Source organism: Symsagittifera roscoffensis, chromosome 3 (genome assembly GCF_963678635.1).
Source record: "Symsagittifera roscoffensis chromosome 3, txSymRosc1.1, whole genome shotgun sequence".
In the NCBI taxonomy this organism is placed as follows: Eukaryota; Metazoa; Xenacoelomorpha; order Acoela; family Convolutidae; genus Symsagittifera; species Symsagittifera roscoffensis.
Window position 1 is genome coordinate 83,576,227 of NC_087064.1, and position 12,645 is coordinate 83,588,871.

Here is a 12,645-nt window from a genome sequence, read left to right on the forward strand (position 1 = left end):
GCTGGGAATCACTCTGGATAACTACCAACAGCACTTTATTATGTGTTTTGATCTCACTAGCACACAGCAGGCAGCTCATGACTTCTTGCATCCAGAACTTACTAACTGCTCAGTTTCACTCGATCTTCAATTCTCAAACGCGTTGACAGCAAACCTTGAAATTTTTGTTTGGGGTATACGCTCATCCAATGTATTTATTACCTCCGACCGCAAAGTTACAAAGAACGTCCTTCCAATTTCGACCGTCTAAAAATGGATGAAATCCAGTTGCAGGATCTCATTCAGAACTGTAAACATCTGAAATATAAGTTTCTTGGAGTATTTGCAGCGGACAATTTTCCACCTCACATCCCAAACAATATCTTTATGATTGTGAACACTTCAAAATCAGATTCTCCGGGGACACATTGGATAGTAATTTGCAACAGAAGAAATGTTTTGTGTTTTGCTGATACTCTCGGTCTTCCTCTTTGGCAGTACACCAATCTGTATAAACGATTGAACGAGAATTTTCATCAGGTGACTGAATTGATGACAAACTTTCCCATACAAGACTCAAACTCTACCATGTTCGGTTCTTTTTGCATTTATATTGCACATTTGATTTATGATAAAAACTTTAATGGTGATGCTTCTGATTTTGCTTACATAAATGATCATATTTTGAAACGTTTCCTAACTCACATGCTTACCCATTAACTAACTATTTAATATGTCTGTTTTGTACACTTTTCAATTTCATTTTAAACTCTACATTTTTTAGTAATTGACATTTTTACCCAATTTTTAACTGAATAGCAGTAATTCGAGAAGTTAGATTACTATAAAAAATACAAAATCGATCTATGGGGGGATATCACCATACCAGCAACTGTTGCCTCCTTTCAGTACAATTTCCGGACGGGTTTCGAAACGTGCCTTTCGGCTGAGAGTCGAGCGCCATGCGTTTTCCTCTACTCGGACCCCAAGAAATTTTGTTCCACTTCAATTTTATAATAACAAGTTAGGTACAAGTTTTGACAATATTTCTGGGCACTTTTGGCTTTCATCAGTGTTCTCGTTCTTCAAGATCTTAACCCACTTCAACTTATTAGCTCCTTCAACCTTTCTATAAAATCAAAGCTTTTGTCATAGATTTCAGACGTTTATTTTTCAGTCTCCTGTAGACACGGAAAATGGAAATGTCGAAATTTTCAAGCCAATTTCATTATTTTAGAGTTTTCAGTGTTCCATAATTTTTCTTTGTTTTTTACTTTCATTTGGTTTAAAGAAATATTTCATTCTTATTTCGGTCAAATTGATCATTAGCTTTTGTCTAAATAGAGGTGGCGGCCGCCGCAATTGACGAATTTTCCTTTCTTCGAGATTCAGCAATAAAACATGCATTTTTGAAGGAAATCGTTCACCGCAGCCAACAGTTAAGCTACGCTGCCAAAATCTGGTGCTTTCTTATTACATATAATAGGTATATAACGTCCTTTTACATGTAAACAAGCCAATACCCCCAAACTTTAGAAGGGAAAACATGCACCGACCAAAACTTAATTCCATTCCCGTTTCCACAACGTTCAGTGGGAATACTCAATAATTTACCGAAGTTTTACATAGGGATCATTAAGTATAAAAATTATACATTGGGATCATTAGGTATAAATATTTTACATAGGGATCATTAGGTATAAATATTTTACATAGGAATCATTAGGTATAATTATTTTACATAGGGATCATTATGTATAAATATTTACATAGGGATCATTAGGTATAAATATTTACATAGGGATCATTAGGTATAATCTATACCCAACGATCCCTGTAGGGATCACCCCCCCCCCCCCCCCCGATCCCAGTGTCGTATATCTATACTACTTGGATGTCAAGAATTGCAACGATAACAAGCGCGACTAATGAGCAGACCAAGCTGGGACTAGTCTTAGAGGAAAGGGTGACCGCAACTTCAGTGCCAAAATTTGACAACCGAGTGGAGTTTGGATTGGGATTTCGGACGAATTGCTCAAAACGAGTTTGATGGTGGTGTGGGAACTAATGAAACCATCATGGTGTCCGATTCCTAACGCCAATTCGATATTGCGTGCGACACAAGACGTGCAGAGGGAACTGAACTCAGATTGTAATTTGCGTGACCTGAGCATCATCTATAATTTGATGACGACAGTCTCTAGGAGCAACGGAGAAGACAAAGAAAGTAGAGTTGCCTGGCTGGGAACCAGAGGACTGGTTCAAACGTGGTAGCTGTCTGACAGAAGTCTGTGGACTGGAAGGTCACATCTATGGAGGTCTGGATTGCGTGAAGACCCTAGAGAAACAACACAAGCAATTGACGATATTGTTTGGGAACGGAGTATATGCCCAGTCCCCGGGGTTGGCACAGTCGAAACTTCCGACGCATGCACGAGACACATTTAAAAGCGTTTGTACTGGAATTATGATGAAAAAGAGGTTCAGAATGTTCTTGAAACTTATATTTGGGCTAGAACATTTCTGAGAAATGCGAAAACGATTATTTTGACAAAAAATTAGAAGGAAAAACACAACAACCGGGTTACAACCGAATTGCAAGGTAGGTAAATAAAAGAGAAAACGAAGCCTCTTATCGTGACAACAAGACACGATAAGGTGCATGTCGAAAGAAGGTTGTATAGAGGGGAAATTCGGGACGGATTCGAACCCTATCATGCCACGAAATCAGAGAGATAACGAGGACTATAAGAGACATTAACTATATACCTTAGCTGCTGTAATGCCCTGAACCTATTTAATTTAATCCAATTTTTTTAGTATACCAGAGCATAAGCAGTTAGAGTCGAGGAAAGAGTCGATCCATTTTTTGAATATTTAGTTTATAACTGTCAGTAAAAACACATTTAATTGTGGTTTTCTAGCCGTGTTTCTAACATTAAACACGTAGTCTGATGATCCGCGACCAAGCTATGTGGTTGTTTTCGCATGTAAACGAAAGCTGATCAAAAGTCGTTTGGCTGATGCCCTTAAAATGCTAGCACATTCTTAGCTCTTAGACAGACCAGAAAAGCAACTGGCTAGGTCCAGACGGTTAAAAACGAGTAGGAATAAATATACTGACGTCAACCCGTCGTCAATAGGTACTTTTTTACGCTCCATTACTGTGTAATGTCTGGGCGAATGTAACAATTCAACATTGTTCAACCAATAATTAATTGTGCTACCTAACTTTTTGTGGAAAAAAAAGAAAAAACAATCAATTTCAATGATCGGAACAATATTCTTAATAATCATAATTACAATCGTAATAACCATCATAACAAGCATCATAAATGTATTGTAATCGTAAAAATCATCAAACAAATCAATCTAAACTTTATAGTATTCATTATAATCATTTCAATAGTTAAGTTAATTAGAACTAAAAGTAAAAAAAAAGATGATAAAATTTTTATTGAAATTCCTTCACAGAGTGTTGATTTTAGTGAAATAATTGTTAGTTTTTCAAGCAAAAAAAAACTTTTTTCTTCAGTGCATCTTGATTCATGAGTAATTGGGCTAAAGTTTTTCGCAATTGGTGTAATTTTTGAAGTATTGGTTTTAAACCAGACACAAATCGGAATTTTTATTATTCAATTTTTGATTCAAATACTTTAAAAAAATCTATTTTTTCATTTCGTTTTGCGTAAAAAAGGACGCCAGGATTTCTATGATCAAGATTAATTGTGGCCTTTTTTTTGTGAAGCTAATCAGTGTTTTCCCAAAACAGACGGTTTGTAAATTTTCAAATCAAGTAGTAAAATTTAGCTTGAGCTATGGTAGCATATCGAAATTCACTAGTAGAAAAGTGTTGCTATAATTTGAAGTTTAGACTGCTTTTATTTCAACTACAAAAGTGTTTTCCTTGTAACGGAATCCTTGCATGTTAATCACAAACGATCTCTCGCTTAGTTATTCCACTATTCTCAAAAGTCCAAATAAGCTGTTGTTACAATTCCAGGTCAGCGCGTAACATAACGTGGGACCCTTTTGGTGAACCTAGCTCAAATATTAACCCAGCCGCTTTGTGCAAACTAACGAGAAATTGCTAGTTCTGGGAGTGGTTCCAAACGTCGTAATTAAGGTTAGTAGAAGAACTAAAAAGAAAAACAGTAATTATACAGGCAGAGAATAGAGTCGTCCGTTAGAATAGTCAAAATAAATTCTTTTACAGACGCATAAATTGCTTAAAATAATTAAAGTTGAGTTGGTGTTACTCGCCGTTTCTAACATTTTCATTATTTATTTTTCCAATACCTCGCTAACCTGCAGATCTTCATCAAGCTAGTGAAAAATTAAGTAAACTTGCAGGTACAATTTAGTCTCATCAACATATCGATGGTGATTAATTAGGTTAACCACCGGAAGTTTTTGTACCTTGATCCTTTGTTAAAACATAGAAAAAATTTTCATTCTACTTCTCTATTGGCTAATTTTGAGTTGAAATCAAACCAATGGTTTTCATAATTGGCAATTATTACATCGCTCACAGTGCCATACTTTTTTGCAAAACCGCACCAAGCAATTAATTGGAACTCACACGAAAAAAAATTAGTTTAGGACTTAACTGGTATTTTTCTTTGGCATTTCCATTGCCCTCTTGAGAAACACGACGTAGCTTTCCCCGCCGAGTTTGAATTTGAAATGTTTCCGCAGCGTAAGTTTCATTTTTTTTTCCGTTTGGAATTATTTATATTTTTAGACACTAAGTTCCCACCAATTTCAATTTCTTTTCTCAAAATTTACAAACTCATCATTGACTATGCCTTTGCCCAGAAACGGCCGCCAACCGTGAAGATTGTTTTCAAATTATTTAATTTTCACTTTGAAGCTTAGCAAAAACTGAAGTCATAGTGTATTGCTGCCAACAGTTAAGCTGCGCTGCCAAAATTTCCGGTCAATTCTTATTATATATCATTTAATTTCATTCCAACTTCACCAAAAAACCTCTTGCAGGTCGGAAGTTCATTTGCTTGAACAAATAGTGCCAATTAGTTTGAATAATATGTATAACCAGGAAAAATAATTAGGACCACAAAATTTGAAATTAGAAGGATTTATGTATCATGTTCTTTGCTTTTGAGCTAAGTTTAGCAAGATCCTAAGTAGTGGTCTTCTACTATGTGGGTAGAAAAGTTTTTGTCGTTTACGGATATGGGTTTTTCAAAAAATCAAGGACACTCATTCTATTTTTTTTGCTTTACGTGAGGACTCTCCTCCCCCTTAGAAAAGAATTTGCTTAAATTCCTGTCACGATACAAATACTCGCTTATACGTGAGCCCATTGGGTTACTTAAAAGGACATTTGGAACAGCTTTCCTTCCTCGTAAAAGATGGGTGCAATGATTAATAGAAAAAACAAGTGAATCAAATTTTAAAAAAATTCCTGGGCGCCAATGATCTATATCATGAATATGAAAATTGATTGCATATTCACAAAACGCAGTAGCAGCAGATCTGCGTTCCTTCTTAGCATGCAAACCAATAAACTGAATTGTTTGCACTATCGTTTAAATTCTTAAAATGGAGCTCCATTAGACAGGTAAATTGCGCCTCCATTGAGTTAATAAGATGGAAATCATTATTTTAACTAATTTTCACTTCTCTTTTGAACTTCTCGGTGAACAATTAAGAATAATATTAACAAGGATAGCCGGTTGCTGTGCAAGTAGCACAGAATGTTCCGACCACATTTTTAAGAAAAGAACTCCTTTTTGTGCAAGTTAGTAAACTTTTTGTACGTCATGTGATAATACAACTATACGAACGCATAGAAAATCAGCGAATTAGGCATAAATAAATCCACTTGGCTTCAAAAAACAAATTGAAAAATTTTAAAATTTTGCGATTTTTTTTTCTTCACTTTTTTGCACTAAAAATTTGAAATGTTTTTGAAATTTATTATTTTTTTGCCAGAGAAGAGTTAACTGAAGCTTCTTTTCGGTAAAGTCTACTTTTTCAGCCTAAAGTTTTAACTTTCATCTATAACAGACGTTACTCGATCACTGTACTCGCTCGAAAATTGACAAAAAATCAAAAATTTCTAACCGGTTTTTCTAGACACCAAAAAAAAGTTTCGAGAATTTTTAAAAGGGTTCGAATTACGACTAAAAAGGCTTCAGTATGATATATGACTCAACCGAGTCCAATAATTATTTGAGGCACACGATTTTGCAAGAAAACAGAAAGAAAAAAGTTAAAACACACACGAATACAAAGTTCCTCCCCATTTTCAGTCGTCAGAACGATAATAATAAGCATTATAATTAAAAGGATAATAATAATAATAATCATAGTAATAATAAAAATCATAATAATAATAATCATAATAATCATAATAATATTAATAATAATAGAAATCATAATAATCAAAATAATCTTAAAAGTAGTAATAATAATAATAATCATCATGTAATCATGATAATAATAATAGTAGTATTCATCATAATATTCATAACAATTATAATCAGAATCGAAATAATCATAATAATAGTTGTGATAATCATAAGTTTGGCTTCTGCGATTCACAGAGAGGATCTATGAAAAACTATTCACCCTATCTTAGCATAGTCCATTTCTCTACATTCAGAGTGAGTTATTGTGCTGAACGAAGCTCATTTTTTTGCGACTCAGGGTCGTTTTTTACGTCTATAATTTTCAAGTGGAACTTTTGAACTATTGTAATCAACGAGACCATCTGCAGTCTTCGAGACCCTCATGGCTGCATGCATTTTTTAAACTAAGTCTCACATTGACCTCCTGAAGCTACAAAAAGAAAAACAGGATAACAACTCAATTAAAAAAAAGATTATAAAATCTCGGGAAAAGTTAATTCGTTTGGGAAATTTAGCTAGTTTACCGCACGAGAAATCCCTAACGTACGACACGACGTCTATCGTTGCCTGATCGACGGTATAACTGATCAAAAAGCGCCTTTGTCCTCAATGTACACAAAATTTGAAAAGAAGCAAGCAAAAAATGAGAAAATCTATTTAACCTTAATAAAAACTCAAAAATGGCATTTCAGGACGAATTCTTTCAGAATATTTTTGAGGCACAGAAGCGCAAGAAAATGTTTGTATCCTGGGAGAACTGACACCAATATTGCAGAATAAAAAAGTCGATGGAGTTTTTGAAAACGGTGGCAAGACCTTCTAAATCGCCGGCACAACAAAAGAATTCCATCAAATTTATTCGCTTTCCTCAGTTAGATTTCAAAACTCAGCCGTTCCAAGATTCTAAAGATTTTGGGAAACATTTATGTGGTTCGGTTAGTTTTGTTTGTAGTTCCTAAATTTTGGAAAGTGAACAGCTGAACGTGATCAATAAAAGGTTTTATTAATAATTGATCAGCCAAATATGAGGAAGACGGAACAAACCATTTTCTTTTTAAAGCCTGATGACGGCAATGGAAGTTCTTGATGAGGTTTGAAACAAAAAGAGCGCCGCCATTATTGCCTCCTTCCGTAAATAATTTATTGACTATGTTTTTCGGCGAATAAGCTGAGTTATTTCAAATACCAAAAATTCAAACCTAGCATACTTAGTTTTTGATTTGCTTTGCTGATACAGCTTTTTGAGATACTAAGAAATAACTCGATTCTGATCATGATTGTTTCACAATTCTTGCTTATTTTTCTCTTGAATTCGGACTTAGCCTGTTCCAAGGATGTACATGCATTACACAGCGACATGTTTCTTAATTATAACAAGTTGGTTAGACCAGTGATTGACCAATCAGGGAGGTTATTTTCAGTTTTCATTGTGCCGCGAGTCTTGTAGAAGTTCGGTCCTTTTTATTGATTAAGTTTTCGAATAATTTTTCGACAGCGTTGCGACCGCGACTAAATTTTTTGACCGAGATACGTTAATTCCAGACTCAGTCTGCGAATATTTTTTGACATTCGCGAGCGAGATAAAATTGTGTCCAGACTATTGGTTTTTGGTCGCGCAATTAACATCGGCGCGACCGACAACGTCAAAAAAGCTAGTGGCGGACCTCGACCAGTGTTGGAGTCCCTCCTCAGCTTATAACTGAAAGTAAACTGATGCATAAAAACAGGACACCTCGAACAAGGATGCAGTCCCTCCTCAGCTTATAACTGAAAGTAAAGTGATGCATAAAAACAGGACACCTCGAACAAGGATGCAGTCCCTCCTCAGCTTATAACTGAAAGTAAAGTGATGCATAAAAACAGGACACCTCGAACAAGGATGCAGTCCCTCCTCAGCTTATAACTGAAAGTGAAGTGATGCATAAAAACAGGACACCTCGAACAAGGATGCAGTCCCTCCTCAGCTTATAACTGAAAGTAAACTGATGCATAAAAACAGGACACCTCGAACAAGGATGCAGTCCCTCCTCAGCTTATAACTGAAAGTAAAGTGATGCATAAAAACAGGACACCTCGAACAAGGATGCAGTCCCTCCTCAGCTTATAACTGAAAGTGAAGTGATGCATAAAAACAGGACACCTCGAACAAGGATGCAGTCCCTCCTCAGCTTATAACTGAAAGTGAAGTGATGCATAAAAACAGGACACCTCGAACAAGGATGCAGTCCCTCCTCAGCTTATAACTGAAAGTAAACTGATGCATAAAAACAGGACACCTCGAACAAGGATGCAGTCCCTCCTCAGCTTATAACTGAAAGTAAAGTGATGCATAAAAACAGGACACCTCGAACAAGGATGCAGTCCCTCCTCAGCTTATAACTGAAAGTGAAGTGATGCATAAAAACAGGACACCTCGAACAAGGATGCAGTCCCTCCTCAGCTTATAACTGAAAGTAAACTGATGCATAAAAACAGGACACCTCGAACAAGGATGCAGTCCCTCCTCAGCTTATAACTGAAAGTAAAGTGATGCATAAACAGAACACCTCGAATAAGGATGCAGTCCCTCCTCAGCTTATAACTGAAAGTGAAGTGATGCATAAAAACAGGACACCTCGAACAAGGATGCAGTCCCTCCTCAGCTTATAACTGAAAGTGAAGTGATGCATAAAAACAGGACACCTCGAACAAGGATGCAGTCCCTCCTCAGCTTATAACTGAAAGTAAAGTGATGCATAAAAACAGGACACCTCGAACAAGGATGCAGTCCCTCCTCAGCTTATAACTGAAAGTGAAGTGATGCATAAAAACAGGACACCTCGAACAAGGATGCAGTCCCTCCTCAGCTTATAACTGAAAGTAAACTGATGCATAAAAACAGGACACCTCGAACAAGGATGCAGTCCCTCCTCAGCTTATAACTGAAAGTAAACCGATGCATAAAAACAGGACACCTCGAACAAGGATGCAGTCCCTCCTCAGCTTATAACTGAAAGTAAAGTGATGCATAAAAACAGGACACCTCGAACAAGGATGCAGTCCCTCCTCAGCTTATAACTGAAAGTAAAATGATGCATAAAAACAGGACACCTCGAACAAGGATGCAGTCCCTCCTCAGCTTATAACTGAAAGTAAAGTGATGCATAAAAACAGGACACCTCGAACAAGGATGCAGTCCCTCCTCAGCTTATAACTGAAAGTAAAGTGATGCATAAAAACAGGACACCTCGAACAAGGATGCAGTCCCTCCTCAGCTTATAACTGAAAGTAAAGTGATGCATATAAACAGGACACCTCGAACAAGGATGCAGTCCCTCCTCAGCTTATAACTGAAAGTAAAGTGATGCATAAACACAGGACACCTCGAACAAGGATGCAGTCCCTCCTCAGCTTATAACTGAAAGTGAAGTGATGCATAAAAACAGGACACCTCGAACAAGGATGCAGTCCCTCCTCAGCTTATAACTGAAAGTAAACTGATGCATAAAAACAGGACACCTCGAACAAGGATGCAGTCCCTCCTCAGCTTATAACTGAAAGTAAAGTGATGCATAAACAGAACACCTCGAATAAGGATGCAGTCCCTCCTCAGCTTATAACTGAAAGTGAAGTGATGCATAAAAACAGGACACCTCGAACAAGGATGCAGTCCCTCCTCAGCTTATAACTGAAAGTGAAGTGATGCATAAAAACAGGACACCTCGAACAAGGATGCAGTCCCTCCTCAGCTTATAACTGAAAGTAAAGTGATGCATAAAAACAGGACACCTCGAACAAGGATGCAGTCCCTCCTCAGCTTATAACTGAAAGTAAAGTGATGCATAAAAACAGGACACCTCGAACAAGGATGCAGTCCCTCCTCAGCTTATAACTGAAAGTAAACTGATGCATAAAAACAGGACACCTCGAACAAGGATGCAGTCCCTCCTCAGCTTATAACTGCAAGTAAACTGATGCATAAAAACAGGACACCTCGAACAAGGATGCAGTCCCTCCTCAGCTTATAACTGAAAGTAAAGTGATGCATAAAAACAGGACACCTCGAACAAGGATGCAGTCCCTCCTCAGCTTATAACTGAAAGTAAAATGATGCATAAAAACAGGACACCTCGAACAAGGATGCAGTCCCTCCTCAGCGTATAACTGAAAGTAAAGTGATGCATAAAAACAGGACACCTCGAATAAGGATGCAGTCCCTCCTCAGCTTATAACTGAAAGTAAAGTGATGCATAAAAACAGGACACCTCGAACAAGGATGTAGTCCCTCCTCAGCTTATAACTGAAAGTAAAGTGATGCATAAAAACAGGAAACCTCGAACAAGGATGCAGTCCCTCCTCAGCTTATAACTGAAAGTAAAGTGATGCATAAAAACAGGACACCTCGAATAAGGATGCAGTCCCTCCTCAGCTTATAACTTAAAGTAAAGTGATGCATAAAAAACAGGACACCTCGAACAAGGATGCAGTCCCTCCTCAGCTTATAACTGAAAGTAAAGTGATGCATAAAAACAGGACACCTCGAACAAGGATGCAGTCCCTCCTCAGCTTATAACTAAAAGTAAAGTGATGCATAAAAACAGGACACCTCGAACAAGGATGCAGTCCCTCCTCAGCTTATAACTGAAAGTAAAGTGATGCATAAAAACAGGACACCCCGAATAAGGCTGCAGTCCCTCCTCAGCTTATAACTGAAAGTAAAGTGATGCATAAAAACAGGACACCTCGAACAAGGATGTAGTCCCTCCTCAGCTTATAACTGAAAGTAAAGTGATGCATAAAAACAGGACACCCCGAATAAGGATGCAGTCCCTCCTCAGCTTATAACTGAAAGTAAAGTGATGCATAAAAACAGGACACCTCGAACAAGGATGTAGTCCCTCCTCAGCTTATAACTGAAAGTAAAGTGATGCATAAAAACAGGAAACCTCGAACAAGGATGCAGTCCCTCCTCAGCTTATAACTGAAAGTAAAGTGATGCATAAAAACAGGACACCTCGAATAAGGATGCAGTCCCTCCTCAGCTTATAACTTAAAGTAAAGTGATGCATAAAAAACAGGACACCTCGAACAAGGATGCAGTCCCTCCTCAGCTTATAACTGAAAGTAAAGTGATGCATAAAAACAGGACACCTCGAACAAGGATGCAGTCCCTCCTCAGCTTATAACTAAAAGTAAGGTGATGCATAAAAACAGGACACCTCGAACAAGGATGCAGTCCCTCCTCAGCTTATAACTGAAAGTAAAGTGATGCATAAAAACAGGACACCCCGAATAAGGCTGCAGTCCCTCCTCAGCTTATAACTGAAAGTAAAGTGATGCATAAAAACAGGACACCTCGAACAAGGATGCAGTCCCTCCTCAGCTTATAACTGAAAGTAAAGTGATGCATATAAACAGGACACCTCGAACAAGGATGCAGTCCCTCCTCAGCTTATAACTGAAAGAAAAGTGATGCATAAAAACAGGACACCTCGAACAAGGATGCAGTCCCTCCTCAGCTTATAACTGAAAGTAAAGTGATGCATAAAAACAGGACACCTTGAACAAGGATGCAGTCCCTCATCAGCTTATAACTGAAAGTAAACTGATGCATAAAAACAGGACACCTCGAACAAGGATGCAGTCCCTCCTCAGCTTATAACTGAAAGTAAAGTGATGCAAAAAAACAGGACACCTCGAACAAGGATGCAGTCCCTCCTCAGCTTATAACTGAAAGTAAAGTGATGCATAAAAACAGGACACCTCGAACAAGGATGCAGTCGCTCCTCAGCTTATAACTGAAAGTAAAGTGATGCATATAAACAGGACACCTCGAACAAGGATGCAGTCCCTCCTCAGCTTATAGCTGAAAGAAAAGTGATGCATAAAAACAGGACACCTCGAACAAGGATGCAGTCCCTCCTCAGCTTATAACTGAAAGTAAAGTGATGCATGAAAACAGGACACCTTGAACAAGGATGCAGTCCCTCATCAGCTTATAACTGAAAGTAAACTGATGCATAAAAACAGGACACCTCGAACAAGGATGCAGTCCCTCCTCAGCTTATAACTGAAAGTAAAGTGATGCAAAAAAACAGGACACCTCGAACAAGGATGCAGTCCCTCGTCAGCTTATAACTGAAAGTAAAGTGATGCATAAAAACAGGACACCTCGAACAAGGATGCAGTCCCTCCTCAGCTTAAAATTGAAAGTAAAGTGATGCATAAAAACAGGACACCTCGAACAAGGATGCAGTCCCTCCTCAGCTTATAACTGAAAGTAAACTGATGCATAAAAACAGGACACCTC

General features: G+C 37.7%; 1 protein-coding gene and 1 long non-coding RNA gene across 2 annotated transcripts in view; one reads left to right on the forward strand and one right to left on the reverse strand.

Annotated features, from left to right (window-relative positions):
- Window positions 1-12,645, reverse strand: part of LOC134842870 (programmed cell death protein 6-like) — a 417,453-nt gene that overhangs the window by 47,990 nt on the left and 356,818 nt on the right. The window lies entirely within an intron of this gene.
- The window catches only part of LOC134842934 (uncharacterized), a 49,173-nt gene continuing 40,455 nt past the window's right edge, over window positions 3,928-12,645 (forward strand). Inside the window, exon 1 of the long non-coding RNA XR_010162572.1 lies at window positions 3,928-4,105. This is a non-coding gene — a long non-coding RNA (uncharacterized LOC134842934). The remainder of the gene's footprint in view (window positions 4,106-12,645) is intronic.